Consider the following 14,155-nt stretch of genomic DNA (forward strand, 5'->3'; position numbering starts at 1 on the left):
GGCCTCATTCAAACTGGTGCAATGTGGACTTGCCAATTTTTTAGACTGGCATATGGTTGACTTGGATATACATTTCTATACTGAACAGCAAAAGAAACGTAATTTTAGGAAAAAAAAGTGAACCTCATGAAAGTAAGCGTTCATGTTGATGTCTCCTATTTTAAATCTACAAAAAGCTTTTTTGCATTTCTTTTGCTGTTCAGTATATGTGTTCCAGGATCTGCATGACGGATTAGTTGGGTTCGTTCATTTGGTTTTTGCATGGTACCGTATCCAGACAGTGCAGATCAATGTTCAGGGTATCAATCACTGGATTGGATTGTCTTTCCTAGCAGGGCGATTCCCAGTCATGTGAGATGAATACTGCTGAGTGCAGCTTTTAAAAAAAAATTAAAAGCGACCCCGTAAATCACATTTCATGCCTGCTAATCAGCTGCTTAAACGGATGCATCCTTTACATGCTGAATCTCACCACCCACCACCCCCGTATCCAGCTCCCCCACCCCAACCCCTCTGCCCTCACCCCCTTAAAAACGTAGCAGCCTATTCAGACCACACTGTCGCCTCAATTTGCAAAGAATCTGCATAGTAAAGCTCACTGACACCCATAAAAAGGAAAACGCATTTCAGTGTGTTTATGAAACAAAACAAATGGCATGTTAACTTATTTGAGTGGCATTTAGAAGTTGGTGTGATGACCAACCTATATCTATGGATATAGAACATCTTTAACATAATATATGAGCGATGTTTCAAGCGATAACGGTGTGACGTTGTTAAAAGCTACACCGAAACGTCCCTCCATTGAACTCCTCTTATTGTTCAAATGATTCAAACATCTTATCTGACACGTCACTTAGTCCAAATATCAAATGCTTAAATTAATTGTTTATACAGAGCTGCAGAAATGCACATCCGTTGTATTCTATCACTCAAAAGTCCAACTGGCATTTTAGGGCATTTTAAATTCAATTTTGTAAATTACTAAGAAGGAAAAGATTTCCAGAATACTTTTTCAACACAGACACAAGACAACTTTTTGTGTATCTGTTTTGCATGCTAACGTCTGCTGTCAAAAACGAAGTTAGGGCCAGACGGAATTCCTCAAAATAGACGCTGCTTCAACCGACAACCAGTCTAAGTATACTTAGAGGAGTGTAACAAATAATACTGAGACTGAGTTTACTTAGACTGAATTAACAACTAAAACCAGAAACTTATCAGGGATATTGTTGTGACAAAATTAGAATTCCATTAATTTTCCATATAATTACTCATAAACCTCTATGTCTCTCAGACGTAACCCCGGCCTACATTGTACTTCGAACAGATTGGTAAAACTATTCAGAATAACAAAAAGCACATTAAGAAGGGAACAATTCACGTTTGAAAACGATATCCCACGTTCATGTTAAACAATTGTTTTGCCTGATTTGCGGTTACCTCCCATTCTGGGTTCATTAACACCATGGAAACCTCATAGGCAATCTGAGTGGGGGCCTATAATTACTGGAATACATTTTTCAACACATTATATGGATATAGGGATTTCATTAGATATGAACAACAATTGTCAAATTAGTAATGTATAAAACACATATATAGCATACCCGGAGAGAAAGGCAGACAATTAAAGTTTGAGATGAATAAATTGCCTATACAATACCCATAAATCTTGTGTTGCCTACTATGCAAGAGTATTTGTGCCACTGTCTTCAACGTAGATCAAATTATCTAGGCCGATAATTATATTTTAGACACTAATTAGTGGCACTAATACTCTCCTATAGGGGCCAGGCTGCGACGTATGATACACTACCCATCAAAAGTACTCACAGATGTAAATCATGTAACTATTTTTCTTAGTTAAATGTTCTAAACTACATTTTGCAAAATATTTCATATATGTCTTAAAGGTACTGTTTACGCATGAACAGATGCACTGAAAATCAAATTTGCAAGGTTAAAAAGATTATTGTCATGCGTTCAATAAATGATGCAACTCAGTGAAAATTGGCAAATTCTCTAAAAACAAACACGCAGCTGTTCACATACACGACATTTGCAAATGATTTCCATTAATTTGATGCACAACCCTCATGCAATTCGTCTGCATAAGGTTGGCAGCTGGTTCCGTAAATTTAGCGTAACATACATACAAAGAATGGTGTTGCCTGTGGCACCCGTCAGGATTCAGGTTAGGTTCCACTATTCTTCAGCGCCCTTGCTTGTGGTTAGAGGACTAACGGGATCGGGTGGTCAGACTCACTGGCTTGGTAGACACATGTCATCGCATCCCAGTTGAATAGATCGGTGCTCTGCTAGGTCTTCTAATCCAGGCTTGATTATTTACAGACAGCCGCCATATTTTTGCTGGAGTATTGCTGAGTGCAACGTTAAAAAACGAACAAACAGACAAATCTGCGTGGCATAAAATTCATCGCATATACAGAAACTGATGCTAGTATAGTGTAATAAAGAGTCAATTCTTACCCCGAAAGTATTTTAGTTGAAAACACGATGGCGATGTGTCAATGATGATTGCTGGCGTGTTGTATTGTGTGGTGCATGACAAGTTATGGCAACCGACTGTTCATTAAACATATATCGCTGCAAGTTTCAACAGATGCACACTCTTTGACATAGTACTTTCAAAGTGGTGATCCTAATCAGACTTTGAGTATGATACGATTCTTATCAACGAAGAGCAGAGTGTTTTGGGGTGAATTCACCACATGGTTCAACCCCATGGTTTTGGGACAGAGGGGTACACTCAGTGGGTAAGCCGATCGCTCGTTACGCCGAAAACCCGGGTTCGATTCCCCAAATGGGTACAATGCGAAAAAAACTTATTTCTGGAGTCCATCTCTGTGATATTGCTGGCATATTGCTATGAGCGGCATAAAACCACACTCACTCACACACTCACTCAGTCAGTCTGAGCAGGATAAACAATGTTGGGAGAATGACATACAGTATTACTATTTTTATCTTTTTTTCGCCATGAAACCTAACCATTAAAAATATCAACCTCAGTTTTGAATAAATAATTATAAACATTATCCACGATGAGAACAGGTAACTGTTCGTAACCCCAATTAACCATTTCCAAGAAAATATAAAATAGGTCATGTAACATCCCGTTCCCGAGGAAAAGAATGACAATCTGCATCACAAACATTGATAGCGGGCGCGTGCTGTTGCCGTGGACATGTCAATGGTTGCGTCAGTCTGTTGGGGCGCGGTGACATGAAAATGTGTGCATGTCTTCTTGTTGCATCAGTTTGTTGGTTTTGAATGAATAATGAAAAGTGCATGAGCGAAGAGTTCTTCTTTACCTCAAGAAAATGATTCACAATACGATTATCATTAAAACACTTTCAGAACTTATATTGTATTTACTACAAATGTGAAAGATGCTGGTAAATCAATATGAATGGCGATTTGAAACGCTTTAAATAGTGTGTGAGTGAGTATTGTTTGATTCCGCTTTTAGCAATATTCCAGCAATATCACTACGGGGCACACCAGAAATGGGCTTCACCCATAATCTTACGCACCTGCTGGATAATATAAAATTCAGCACTGAAATATCTGAATATGCTTTGTTGGCAAATGTCCGACGTCATATCTGTTGTATTGGCGTGGCATATTTGTGTATCGGGGCAGTGGGGTAGCAAAGAGGTTAAGCGGTTAACATTGCCCAAAAGCGGCGTAAAACAACTCTCTCACAATCTGTATATCGAATCCGTATCTTGACGAGCGAACGCTTCTATCTCATTCCTATCTATAGGAGCCCCAAGACCAGAGTAATTAGACATGATGATGATGATGATGATGATGATGATGAAGAGTGTGTGTGCTTAAATTGTGATAATGTCGACAGCGCTAACGATATTTTCACGTGTGCAATCGTTGTTCATGCTCTGCTTCTCGAGGAGTATATACTCAACCCACTGCCTTATGCACATCCGAGCTGAATGGTGAACAATTGCACTACCAGCTCATTACTAGCTAATTTGTATTATTTTGATATATACTGTCCTGGCCAAAATCTATACTAATCTGTGTCCATAATGCAAATATATCTCCATTATGAAATAAAGAATCTTTACCCTCCTGTTCTATTTGAAATGTTTGATAAAAAACTGAAACCAACACTTCTTTATATGGGGTACAATGCATGGGTAGCCCTAGAGACTAACGCTTAGCTTGTGAATATATATAATTTCCATTGTAACAAACATACTACATGTACTTAGATCGAAAAGGAGCCCCAGGGAGACCACAGATTCTTAAGAAACCTAGACTTGTCTCATTTGGGGCTTTAGTCTTGCAGTGAGGGTTAGGCAGTAAGGAAAATAATATGGTTCCGAGACTGTTCTACAGACTAGTGCCCTAGAGCGACTCCATGTACATTCTAGAAGTTGGTCATTCTCTTCCAGATATGACAAGTAACCTCTGTGGGAAGAGAATGGTAGTTGGTGTCCATCCAATGAATGCTGCTATCTTGGCTGAATGTGGTCGTCACAATATTTATAGTGATTCATCTAAGATGCGTAAGTACTGGTGTATATAAATTACCAATGAAAGAAAGTAGACACCCTAAACAATATTACCTTATGTCAAAAGGAGTGGCAGAAAATTGAAAAGTCATTTGCAACTGAAGCAACTGCCACGGCTGATTCTGCATGGCGTAAACACCGATTTATTCAAGCAAATCTTGGAAAAGGTTAAAGGTTTTTAATACTCAGGTTATACCTCCCAAGTTAGATGGTCAATTGACGTATATACGTCTTTGAATGACCACTCTAATTCATATTTCAACTCTGTCATTGAAACCCTTTATATGGAATCGTTTCTACTGATTATACATGGTACATAATCTAGATTTTAGAAGACATGCATCACTCTCAAAAAGACGGTATACTGAATTAGCATTCAGTCCGTTTTGTAAGAATATCTTCGAATCTTATTTCAATAAGTCTAATCTACGAGGGTTGGCTGAAAAGTTCTCAGCCTGAGTGGTTTTTCCCTACCAGGTAGAGACAGGTGTTTGCCACCAATGAGGACAATCATTTAGTGAATCACAGACACAAGAACTACAAACGTACTAATAGTTTTATCTCAACTATAGCTCTTTTGGTAAACCTACCCTCTGAAATCATCAGAAATGGACAAAACTGAATACAGGGCAGTCATCAAGTACTTGCAAAAGAAAGGGATGTCCCCAACACAGATACATGCTGACATGGTCTCCACTCAAGGGGATGATGCTCCCTCATTTTCAGAATTTAAGCGTGGCAGACAAAGCCTTGATGATGACCCACGCTCAGGAAGGCCTTCAACAGCAACCACTCCAGAAAACGCGAGTGCTCGATATGTTGATGGGTGATCGACGATTGACTACTCGACATATTGCTAGTGTAGTGGGCATCTCTCATGAGAGGGTTGAGCATATTATCACCAATATGGGTGCCAAAGCTCTTGACAGCAGAACAGAAACGTGTCAGGTTCCAGATGTCCCTTGACAATTTGCGTCGTTTTGAAGCAGATCCCGATGATTTTGTGGCACGATTTGTAACCATGGATGAGACCTGGATACATCACTTTCAACCAGAAACAAAACTACAGTCAAAACAGTGGAAGGATCCTGATTCACCAGCTCCGAAGAAAGCCAAGTCTGTTCCTTCAGCTGGAAAGGTGATGGCATCAGTCTTTTGGGATTCCAGGAGTATTCTGCTCATTGATTATCTTGAAAAAGGTCAAACTATCAACGGCAGATACTATGCTGATCTACTGAACCAGTTGTGAGAAGCAATCAAAGCCAAACGACGAGGGATGATCGCTAAAGGTGTCCTCTTCCACCAAGACAATGCGCCTGTTCACAAATCGGTGGTGGCCATGTCAACAATCCGCGATTGTGGCTTTGAACTCATTGACCATCCTCCTTATTCACCTGATTTGGCTCCTTCTGACTTCCACCTGTTCCCCAAACTGAAAAAGGAACTCGCCGGTCGCCATTTTGCAAGTAATGATGACGTCATTTCCGCTGTGACTGATTTTTTTAGGGTAGCTGAAGAAGATTTCTTCCTGACCGGGATTCGGGCCTTGCAGCATCGCTGGCAAAAGTGTGTGAACTTGGAAGGGGACTATGTAGAAAAATAAATTACAAACATGGACTTTGTAACATTTTTTCACAGTGAGGCTTAGAACTTTTCAGCCAACCCTCGTATAACAACTTACGACTAATGTGATTGAATTTGAATAACGCTTGTCTCAATAATCTCCTTTAAAAGGTCATCTTTTGATCTACAATTCTGTATGGATATTTTATCAGAGAAAGAGTCCAGTTAGCTAGCATCAAATTTGTCTGAATATAGTGTATACTTATACGTTGTGAAGATGTGTTATATGTATGTGCAGTGAAATTTCAACTAACATCTAGTCTCTGAAATGAACATATTTTACTGAAAAAAATATACAATGAAATGAAGCCCTGAGACTTTCATCATTTTCATGAAGCTAAGGAAATCTAGACTTGTCACATTTTCTAGACTTGTGTGGGCTTTCTTTGATATATTTGCGTCAGGGTCTGTACGACAGAATAAGTGAAATTAAGTTGGGACGGGTTCAAACTTTCTTTACGGGTACCTCATCCCCATGACCCTATCTTACCTGGATACCCGTTATGATAATTCCTGATATCAATCGTGAAAGAAATATTCTTCAGTTCGAGGGCACAAATTTCGAGTTTTTCAATATCTTAACCATGTCTTATATTCAAAAGAAGTGACTGTCAATTATGCCTAAATATTCAAAGACGACAAAACCATTTAATCGTGAAAAAAATCACATATTGCATTGTTTAATCTATAAGTCACACGGTCATATCGAGTTCAGGCACTGAGACAGGTACCCGGGTCCAACTCATTACCCGTCCCTAAAATTAAGCATCTTGTATGCAGTGATATTGAACATGGGTTTGTGGCCATTAAAGTGTATACGTACTCTGTCTCTACATAATGGGTATCTCTCTCTCTCATTCATAAACTGGAGGCTTTTCACCTTAACAAAGACGTATTAAAACTTCCAAGACATGAAAATACTCCACAGTTAATTATCAATCTATTTTCCTACCACAAATTTCGATCCAGTTTTGAAATCTCCAATATGGCCGAATACGCAATAACGTGACCAGTCCTTGAAGCGCCCTTGACATTGAATCTGGTACAAAGTCTTATAAAGGCAGGTGGAGATATAGGTACGGGGTGTGAAGAGGCAGCTTTTGTGGTTGTGTATCGCGATCAAAGCACCCGTCATAATTTGGGGGCGTGCGACAACAGCGAACAACCGGGACGACAGGAAATGATCAAGGAGTGTGTTCTCCTTCAGACGAATGTCGGTCAAAAGAGTCTCGCGGTTAAATGCGTTCTGTTGTTAAATGGTAAGGTTGGCGTGGGATAGAGAGGTCTCATGAAAGGTTCAAGTTGTCTGTCCGTTGCACGATGTCTTGGTTTGCTACGGTTTATTATTTTTTATAAGCCTTCTTTGCTTTGGATTTCATGTGTATCCGACCTCGTAAAAATATCTTGAAACGATATGTAGTAAGGCAAGCCGTTTTCAGATTTCTCAAAAATACAGACATCTTCAATTGCTTTAAGATATCATAACGAAATTACAGATACCTTGAATTTAATTCAAGAGATGTTGAGACCACCTGAAAATACTCGAATAGAGATAAGAATAGATACATGCAATAATATTCATACATTTCAAACAATTAAAAAATATATATGTAAACGGCTTTTATACGCTACGGTTTTGAATAAGGATGTAAGCTACTCGAGTAATTCTGTGTTGTATTCCCTGTGTTTATTGTTGTTTTGTGCCGCATCCAGGAATATTATCCAGCTATGACAATGTAAATAAGTATGTGGACAAAGCAAATTAGTGGCGGGTGTCATGAGCACTGTCCTGTTTCTAGAATTAGGGTTAGAATTGATCTTCAGTAACCCGTGCTTGTCTCTTCCCGTCAACATCCTGGTTAGAATCGGATTTTCAGCAGTCCATGTTTGTCTCTTCCCGTCAACGTGTTGGTTAGAATTGGTCTTCAGCGACCCGTGCTTGTCTCCTTCCGTCAACATCCGGGTTAGATTCGGTCTTCATCAGTCCATGTTTCTCTCTTCCCGTCAACATCCGGGTTAGAAGTTGTCCTCGGCAACACCTGCTTGTCCTAAGAGGTAACAATCGGGCTAATCTGATCAGGGCTAGTCATCATATTCCAATTACACAGATCGATACTGGTGAGTCAATAACGTGATTATCTGGCCCCGATTCGACTATTTACAGACCGGAATGAGTGCGGCGTCAAAGAGCAAACAAACAGGGAGCATATATGTGCTCTTCTACCATGCTCTGCATCTGTCAACAGCCACAACTGTCATAAACTGGGTTTCCTAGTTGACGCATGACCTCACATGCACTATTTCCGCGGTTAGTCTACGGGAGTGAGAACACCGACCTCATCACGGCGGTACTCGGTGAACTAGAACAATTCTAAACCTTCCCATGTGTTCTGACATTCCGTCAAGGCGGAATGTGCTAACGGTCATACGAACAAGGCCAGGCATCCTACAAACATACACATTCTGGACAGGAATGTCATAACACGGATGAGTTGTCTGTTCGTGCAAGCAAAGAAGACAAATGACAAACCGAGATCATGCACGTGTTTGCTGAGAATCTTGATTGGCGGATAATGATAACGACTGTCATTTCTCCATCCGAGGAGCTAGTTCTGGGTGAAACGTTTCTAACTATGTCGTTAAAATATCATTTGGCGCGACTTCATCCCTTGTAGAAATTGAGCGGGAATGTTGGCGTTTATAAACGGAGAAAGAATACAACGCTTACGTTCCAGATTTTTCACGATTGTAATAGCTGTTTTCATTAAATGATCTTAAACTACTAGTCTGTCGTGCAGACCCTGAAGTATATATCCAAGAAAGTCCACGCAAGTCTAGAAAATGTGGCAAGTCTAGATTTCCTTAGCTTCATGAAAATGAAGAAAGTCTTAGGACTCCATTTCATTATATTTCTTTTTTTCCACTATGAACGTTTTTTCAGTAAAATATGTTCATTTCACAGACTAGCTGTTAGTCTATTAAACTACATACGCCGCTTTATATTTCAGCTTAAAGGTTTTTCTTTTAGCAGCAATAGTGAGTGAGATCGGTTTAACATAATATGTCATACAGAAACTGAACCAAACTTATCCCAGTCTAGAATATGCAGTAAGTCTAGACTTACACATTTTCGGAAATCTATAAAGTCTTAGGGCTCCTTTTATATTTTATGAATTGAACCTATTTTTTTTCCGTGCAAGTCAAAAACTGATTACGGAACAGTTTCGTTTCCTGTTTCCAGGATTCCGTTCTGTTGCGCAACTTAGTGAGATAACCACTCCAGATTTTTTTAGACTAATTCATTTAACTGAAAACACAAATGTCAGTCAGTATGGTCTGATGCGTCTAAGCACTAGTATATTGCAACACTACGCTCACTCAAGTGTGTGCAAACATGTCGTCCGGGATGCTTTGTCGTACAGCGAGGTGTGACAAACAGAAACCTGGAAATGGTGGAAATCTCAAAACGAGACTCTGTCGCTAGAAACTTTTGACGGTCTGGTTATGAATTGATATTACTTCAGTCTCAGTGTGCGTTACAGAACTACACTAAATTAGCTAAAAAAACATAACAGGTGTAGCCAGCGAGCCAGATGCATTGTAAACAGGGTCAGTCTGTGATTTCTTAGTTCAGGTATGCTGCCTAAACGTCGACATAAAATATAGAAATACGGTGGTATTAAAATTTAAAATTAAAATTCATATGCAAATACCATTTCCAAAATCGTTTATGGTGTCTATTTTCACCTTCACTCGAGTAAATTCGGATCGGCTGAAAAGTAAGTCCCCTAGGTTAATGGGACTCAAGTTTCGTTATGAAAAAAGGCTCATTTCAGAGACCAGATGTAAATCAAAGTTTGACGCTAATGTGAACAGTTTTGCAACAAGGACGTCCCAACATGAATGAACATTTTTCAAAACGGTTACATCAACATGTCAGCTTGTTTTGGTCGGACGATGATGCAGTCACCTTTTGACAATGCAGGATTCGAACATACGATCTCGGACTGTGGCGACTTAGTCCACATGGCCACCCCCTTCCTTGCAGTGTGTGAGTGAGCAATATTCCAGCATTGTGGTGGCGGTCTGAAAATAATCGAGTCTGGACCAGACAATCCAGTGATCAGCAACATCAGAATCGATCTGGAGAACCGATGACATGTGCCAACAAGTCAGTGAGCCTGACCACCCGATCCCGTTAGTCGCCCCTAGCCCTGCCTTGCAAGCAGCAAAGAAGTTCATAAACTTAGTACCTGCACGTTTGTTAAAAACGTTAATCCTAATAAATATATGAATATGCACATCTTGAACATAAACTGGTGATAAGAATGTGTCTATAAACGGAAGAAATATATAATGTCAAGACCATATAGATACTTCCGGTAACCATAGTTATGAACGAGAAATTGTACTCCATTTTTGTTACATTGCACCGACAAACGGAAACAGTTTCACTATGGAAATCCAATAAAATGCCTCAGTTCGACAATCAGTGAGTACCGGGAAAATGATTTAGGTTTTGATGGTCATGTGACCAACCGTCTCATTTCATGGTCATGTGACCTACCGTCTCAAAAGCAGTGTGTATTGTATATTCCATAAGGAATCGAATACACATTGATCAACTCGTCGGCATACAGCGTGTTACAAATATATTGTTTAATGTTATCATTGTTGTCGTTACAGACCATTCTTCGACTGGAGATCCGGCTTAAAATAGGTATTCACCAAACCATGCTTGTTCTAGGGGGCGACTAACGGGATCGGGTGCTCAGGCTCGAAGTGTTGGTTGACACATGTCATCGTATCCCAGTTGCGTCCTCCGTTAAGGGATTGTGTGCTCCAGACTCCAGTGCTCCACCAGTCCGCCGCCTGTATACTGGGATATTACTGCCTGTGTGCAGCGTTACCTAATAAAAAATATTCTTCAACTGGAGGTATAATTAAAACGACCTATGCTCTACTGTCCTAGGCTCTAATGGTTCATACGCGGGGACCGTATACAACCAGTATTAGGTACCCCATAATGAATGTCTGATGTTCTGTATGTTGTGATTAGTGACGTGCTCAATAATGGGTATGTAAATAACATAGACCTAAGCGAGATCGTTATCTGCTCTCTTATACAGACGGTGTGAATTTTCCATGTCTGACCGTCAACCAGCTGAAATAGTGCTGCGTTAAAAATAATTGCACACAAATCTAAAAATTATATTGCACGGGAGACTCGAAGTTCGCCAGGCAGAATTGAGCATACCAGGAATCGGTGACTGGGTTTAAATCACAATTTGCCCGACTGTTTCTTGGTTCTCAGCACAGTACCTGTTTTTGTGCCTGTCGTCAACCCTATCAACGTCAAAAATCCACATCACTTCGATGATTCCGGATCTTGCCATGACGTGATATATTTGGGAGTGAGTGAAGGTGGTTTATCGCCGTTCTTACAAATATCTCAGCAATACCACGGCGGGGAACGTCAGAAATTGGTTTCACACGTTGTACCAATGTGGGGAAACAAATCCGTGCCTTCGGTGTGACGAGTGAACGCTTTACCCACTGAGCTACCCCACTGCACACCAATGATGTGTTCCGTCCAAACCTAAGTCGATCTCTGTATATCTTCACGAACAAAAATACATCCATTTTGCCAAAATAAGCCACGTACTTTGTACTTTGCCAGTTGAAAGGCCACATAATGATAACTAACCCCATATGTGTACTACGAGAGGTAATTACTCCCACTAATGATTCTAATAAAACCGTCATAAACCCAGTAAAACAGTCATTCTCGTGAACGTGACTACCCGTTATGCACCATTACACAACCACGGAATCACGAGAACTTGCGAGATTATGTATCCTCAAAGAATGTAGGTGGTGATAATAGCAGAGTGTTCCGTCTCGGCAGTGGTGCTTTAATATTGTATGTATTATGTCTGCATTTTTTCTGTTTTTCTCATTTAATGTTGCACGTGACTCACACCTAAATTACACCCCAAGCTCTGCTGAAGGTGGGTCTGGGACGGACCATTCTGAAGTAATAATAAGTCGTGTTTCAGTGAACGTGTTTATTATTATATCGGGGAAATCTTAAGGCTGTTTACAATACCACACACACAATAAGTGCAGGTGAGATAAACAGAGGTACAGTGATTCATCAGCAACTCACAAAACCCCGAAGAACGTTTCTTTATGTGAACTTACTGGTCAAACAAACATGCATGCCAAACATGCGTCACTACACGTACACACGCGGAAGTCGCATGTACACCGCACACATCACTAAACACACACACGCGCGCACACGTGCGTGCGCGAAATTCGTTCGTGTGCCACACACACATCACTGAATATAGGCGAAAGTCTTTCGTGCGCTACACCCATCATCAGAAAAGTCGTGCGTAGGCCTATGCAACAGTCACCATTACACATACACACACGAATATCGTTCGTACGCCACACCCATCACTACACACAGAAAAGTCGTGCGTAGGCCTATGCAACAGTCACCATTACACATACACACACGAATATCGTTCGTACGCCACACCCATCACTACACACAGAAAAGTCGTGCGTAGGCCTATGCAACAGTCACCATTACACATACACACACGAATATCGTTCGTACGCCACACCCATCACTACACACACGAAAGTCGTTCGTACGCCATGCACATCACTACACACAGAAAATACATAAGTACGTGCATAAATACGAGTGAGTGCGTTCGTGTGTGTGCGTGCGTAACATATTTTCAATAATATCAAAGTTTAGCCAACAGGAGACTCCAACGCGTGCAACCGTTGCTTCGCACATATTGCACCTTGAATTTAAATCGTAATCATTCGTTTACCCCCTCCCAACAGCCTGTTACCTGTTCTTGAATAGGTAAAGGCGTGCAGCCCACCACTGCTGGTTTCATACAAGGACAGCGCCCTGATAAGATTAAAAAAGGAAGTGCTCGCTTAACTGATTGCTTCAACTCGGATAAGACATGTAATCGATATCTTTTGCTTCATTCTATAAATTATTTCTCGGCACACGGGACATACCTCACATATGAGTGAAGTCTTTGTCCAATGTCCTAAATTAATTCTACCTGGAATGGGGTTTTTTTTCTTATTTTTTTCACAATGAGCGTAGCCACTGTCGAGTTCACGAACATGTTCAATACACATCATATCTCGTTCTTTCCCGGGAGACTTCAATTAATGAGTCACGCGCTTCGACAAATCACATTTCCTGATGTCTTTACCTCAGGTGACCCCTGTGCTAGGAGGTCCTATATCTCTCCAGACTGCAGGTGTATATGTCTCGATATTCTTACAGCTGACACCTGTTCAGAAACATAATGCTGTTTCAAGTCCAGATATACCATTCGTTTCTCTGAGAAAGAATATGAAGTAAATATCTAAACTTGCTCTTCCATACAACATCGTGTGCAGTCTACGAAAGAAAATAAATGTTCGTGTGAGGCGCGCATTGTACGCGCCCATCGTGATATCCACGTATAAAAGCACGGACTGCACGTGCAAAATGTCCCAGTCTGCTAGGAGCGTTGTGGATTTCTGGTGTTTACTATGATATCCACGGACAAGCACGGGCAGCACGTTTAAAATGTCCCAGGTGACATCAGTGTCATGTCAGCCCTTCATCTCTCCATGTAGGATGTTCATGAAATGCTTGCTGCACGTGCACCTGCCCCGACAGGTTGACAGCTAAAACGTCTGTAAAGTGAAATGAACCCGCAGTGCCGATTTCAGTGATATATGGCAAGCACTTTGAAATGGCCGACAATATAATACGGTCTACTTTGTATGTCCCAGGCAAGTGTATTCGCACTAAGCGTTACATGTTTTATCTGGTCGTATCAAAAACACGAAATTAATTAATGTTATACCAGTGTGATATAACCTGTCACACAACTGTTTCAAAATGGCTTTGAAGTAGCTTAAGCACTTAC

Source organism: Haliotis asinina, chromosome 2, assembly GCF_037392515.1.
Source record: "Haliotis asinina isolate JCU_RB_2024 chromosome 2, JCU_Hal_asi_v2, whole genome shotgun sequence".
Lineage (NCBI taxonomy): Eukaryota > Metazoa > Mollusca > Gastropoda > Lepetellida > Haliotidae > Haliotis > Haliotis asinina.